At 45.1% G+C, this 4663-nt stretch overlaps 1 long non-coding RNA gene across 2 annotated transcripts in view; it reads left to right on the top strand.

The window, feature by feature from the left end:
• The first annotated feature begins 22 nt into the window (after nucleotides 1–22).
• The window catches only part of LOC104999244, a 5809-nt gene continuing 1168 nt past the window's right edge, over nucleotides 23–4663 (top strand). Inside the window, exons 1-2 of one of the 2 annotated variants that reach the window (XR_826572.1) lie at nucleotides 23–207; nucleotides 3661–4461. This is a non-coding gene — a long non-coding RNA (uncharacterized LOC104999244). Of the gene's footprint in view, nucleotides 208–3660; nucleotides 4462–4663 lie in introns of those variants that run through there. The other variant, XR_826571.1, reaches the window with a different exon arrangement.

Here is a 4663-nt window from a genome sequence, read left to right as displayed (position 1 = left end):
AAATCGATCCTTTAATGTGACTTATCAGAAAGAGAAAGAAACTTGTTTACTTTAAACCCCTGGATCCCATAAAGGGAGTGGGGAAAGGCTTAAAACCCCAGACGCTCAGGGCTGGCGCCCACAGCTGCCCCCACACAGCCCGCAGAAGGCACATCCCACTGGCAGAGAAGGGGCCCAGGGCGGAGAGACGCCTGCTCAGACTGGAAGGTAAGTGCGTCCCCACACACTTGCCAGCGTCTTCCAAAGCGTCTGTGCGATTCGGGCTGTTCCTTTGCGGGGGGAACACTGACTGTGAGAAGTGGGGGTGAGGTGCGACCCAGGTGTTTAAAAAGACCCCCGAGCAATGTGTCATGTTACACACACCACATTTTAATTCATCCGCCATGATTATTCTGTCTTCAGAAAGCCTAAGAAAACCAGAGACTTTCCTAAAGATGCTTCTGCCCACCCAGTGGAGGGAGAGAAGATCCTTCCCAGGTGGCTCTAGTGGTAAAAACCCGCCTGTCAGTGCAGGAGATGTGAGAGACTCGGGTTCGATCCCAGGGCTGGGAAGATGCCCTGGAGGAGGGCATGGCAACCCACTCCAGTATTCCTGCCTGGAGAATCCCATGGACAGAGGAGCCTGGCAGGCTACTGTTTATGGGATCACAAAGAGCTGGACACGACTGAAGTGACTCTGCACACGTGGAGGGGTTGTGGACTTTTATTTCTGGCCTTGGAGTGGCTATATATGAAGCCAATTTCTATTTTATGATGGTCTGATTTATCAGTAACGTAAGGCCTTTGAACGAGAGTCTACCAATAGGATACTAGCATTCGGACGTTTATTTGACCAGAAACCCTCCCTTCTTTCAGAGCAAGCATGGCCGCAAGGCTCCCTATGTTTTGTTCTTCTACTTCTAAAACTCCAACATTGGAATTCTTCCTCTGTCCAACTAGGATTGTTCCCTGGACAGCACTGGAATTAGCTGGGCACCTGCATAGAAATGACACTGGTTCCTAGGAATCCCCAGACTTCAGCAGTTCTCTTTAAGAAGAGTCTACTGAGGGACTTCCCCAGCGGCCCAGCAGCTGAGACTCCGAGCTCCCAGTGCACGGGACTAGGGTTCGATCCCTGGTCAGGGAACTAGATCCCACATGCTGCCTCTGAGACCCGGTGCAGCCAACAATATTGAAAAAAAAAGTCTCCTGAGACCCCAGCTTGGTTGAGAATTTGCCCGATGATTCTCGTTCTTCACCTCTGGTGATAGCAGGCATGATAGATACATGCATAAGCTTTCCAGATTCCCCTGATTTCAGGCAGGAGAGGGCAGGAGGAGAAGGGGGTGACAGAGGACCAGATGGCTGGATGGCATCACCGGCCCAGTGAACTTGAGTTTCAGCAAACTCTGGGAGATGGTGAAGGACAGGGAAGCCTGGCGTGCTGCAGTCCATGGGGTCGCAAAGAGTCGAACACGACTGAACAACTGAACAAAAGGTAGATTTCAGTGAAAAAAGAAATACTTCCTTGCCCTCTATTGAAAAGAACATTCTATTTTTAAATTTCCATGTGCTTTCAGAATGACAAGACTCAGGCATATGTTATGGACTTCTTTTGTCTTCTAGACTATAATAGCCTACAAGACTCAAATTGATGTGTTTAACACATCTATTTGAAATGACAGGAAATGCGAATGTGGAATTTTAAAAAGCGCATCTCCGTGTTTCACTTGCTTCTTAAGAATCTTTTTTAGGTGCTGAAGGGGTAAGTTTGCAGCGAACTGACGCTGCATGGTCCCCAAAGCACTTTCTCCTCAGCCCTCTGGAGTCGGCCCTGCGAGGTTCTCAGACCCTGGGGCACGACACGTGGGAGCAGGGAGGCTGCCCACGCCCCGATCTGACCCGAGGAAGCACAGGGAGCTTTGTGATATTCTGGGTGCTTGTAAATCCAAGATATCTTTCAGGGAGCTGTGATGCCCACAGAATACTTACAGGCTGGTGGATTCACTAGAGGCTCAAGCTTTGTGAAGGCCTTCTCCTCAACAAACTCCCCCTTTCTGCCTATTCCCCACTTAAGAAAACAAACCCTTGACTTTCTTTTTTTTTTTTTTTTAAACCCTTGACTTTAAAAGAGGAGCAAAATCCAGTCTCTCCCGATCTTGATACCCGCGAGCTCAATAGGAAAACGGCAATCTGAATTGACCACGGCAACTAGAAACATCTAGAGATTCTGTCCAGGTTGGGAAGGTGAGGGAGGGGAGCCCAGGACACGGCTCAGAAATTTCATTTTAATGAACAGCTGTTTAGGGATGCCTGGGACTCAGCTTCTCTCAGCAAATCTCAGGAAGTAAGGCTCAAGAAGAGATGGTGGGAGATTTATGGAGCTGAGATCAGAGGAGAGAAATTTAACAAGATCCCCCAAGGCCTTTACTAGCTGTGAAAAAACTGCTGGCATGTGGATGCCTCACCCTGAATTAATTTCCAACCCCTTTGCCTTTAAGGATTCATTTTTTCCATAGGAAATAGCAGGTGTAATGATTTCCCAACCAGCTTATAAACTACGTTCAGTTTTTCATTAACTGGTGCTATTTAAGTTCAGGGGTTAAATTTGAAAATATGAAAGTTTTTTTTTAAACCTGCAGAATGAGAAGTGACTATGTAAATTTTAAAAACTATATCCAAGTAGATCCTGGCATTAACCACTTGCAATTTTTTTTTATTGGTGACATATGATTGGATGGCATTTGAAAAAAAATGAGAACATTTGACTTGCCCATTTAAACTACTTTGCAGGTGGACAGAATTCAACCACTCCTGCAGAAGCAAAGGAGTAATAAAAGATGATGGCCATTGTAATTTAAAATTGTTCCCAAGGCCAAGAACATAATAGGCACTCAATAAATGTGTTTGATTGATGCCATAATACCATAAAATAGTTATACTGTATAATAAAGCATTCTGCTAATAATTGCTAGGAAACTAGCCTGCAGCTCCGTCTCTCAGCACAGTGCTAACTTCTCACACTTGTTGGCAAGCAGGGTAGAAGAGGGTGAGTTCTAACCTCCCAATTTTAAGGGGAGTGTTTTGCAATAAGGAATTTTTATTAGGGAATCCACGCCCCCAAAAAAGGTTCTTAAAGATGTTTACATTCTAATTATTTTTCTCATTACTAAAGCATTACATTCATTGCAGAATGAATAAATGCAGAGACCCAAAAGGAGAAAAAAAACACATTGTAATTCCACCACTGTGACATAGCCAGGGTTAATAGTTGATGTGTTTGCCCCAGGCATATATACCAGTTTTCACAGAAAGGGCATTTGAAATGGTTTTACAAACTACTTCTTCACTGAACCTCTTTCCAAGTCAACAACCATTTTTCTATAACATCACCTTAAATGACTAGGATGTATTGTAAATATGTCATACTTCTCTTATAATTGGACAGTTGCTTGCAGTTTTTACTGTTATAAACGGTGCCCTGTAGACAACCTGATAGGTAAACCTTTCTACAAATGGGTAGAAAAGAAAATCTTTTCTACAAACTTGAGGACTTTTTCCTGGCCATGAATTTCCTGGACTGAAGAAGTCGAGGTTTGTTTAGAGGAGGCGACACCATTAACACATTCACTGCCTCCTCTCTCTTTTCCCTGTTTACGCTTCTACCTTCTGTCTTTGCAGGTTAATGAAAGACTGACCCGCATGGGGCTCACCTGGAGACGGGGAGTGAGGTCAGACATTGCTGGGAGGCTCTGAGAAGTGAAATGACCTCAGGAGTCTGTCTGGCAGAAAACCCTCCAAGCGTGTCCTACCAGGACCTTTGTCACTAGTGAATGATTCTTTCCAACTGAGCTAAGATTTCTGCAGCCTCTCAGCATGATAGGTACATCCCTGGAGTGACCAGAAAGAGGGGTTTCTGTTCTATGTCCCTCAGGTAAAGACAAAGCAGATGAACCTGGCTAAGTCATCAGGAGAGGGGAAAAACCAGAGATGGTTCATCACATGAGCAGCCGCACCCAGCATGCCAGGGCTTTGCAGTAGCAATCGGGGTCAGCTGGAACTCTAGAGCCAGTCTGCAGTGGGAGTCCTGGGAGTAGTGCCCAGGGGAAGAATTCCCCCTGAAGAGAGCAGACCTCACATGGGCTGGGTGGGACTCTGCTGACGCTCTGCACCCTGTAAAGGTGATCCAGGGTCTCAGACAGGAACCAAAGGAGGTCAGTCCTTAATGGAAAGATGAGCACATGAACACAGTAAAAAAAAAAAAAAAAACAACAGAAAAAAAAAACGCTGATGTTGTACACCTAAAATGAATATGTTTTACATTTCAATAAAACTAGAAAGGAAAAAAAGAGGCAGGGATCAACATTCTGACCGTAGAAGCTGAGTGGCTTTTATGGTATGCTCACAACCACACAGCCCAGGCTGAAGAGGGCTGTTGCAAGGCCTGCCTGTGAATAAGGGCCATTTTTACTGGAAAAAAAATAAATGCAGAAGCTTTCATTTTCCAGTTATTAAGAATGGGTTGATTTTATGCCCAAAGCAAGGCTCTGGTTAACAACTCAGTTATCCTGGGGGAAAGAGTAAACTGGCCTCTACCGTTTTCCATTTCCAGCATTTGGGGGAAAGAAAGGATTAGATAAAATGCTTTATTTCCTCTCATGCTCCATTGTGGGCAGGAGTGCAT

This window comes from Bison bison, unplaced genomic scaffold (assembly GCF_000754665.1).
Source record: "Bison bison bison isolate TAMUID 2011002044 unplaced genomic scaffold, Bison_UMD1.0 scf7180017864349, whole genome shotgun sequence".
NCBI classification, from domain to species: domain Eukaryota; kingdom Metazoa; phylum Chordata; class Mammalia; order Artiodactyla; family Bovidae; genus Bison; species Bison bison.
Note: the sequence above shows the minus strand (reverse complement) of the source record. Positions and strands in the feature narration are given on the sequence as shown.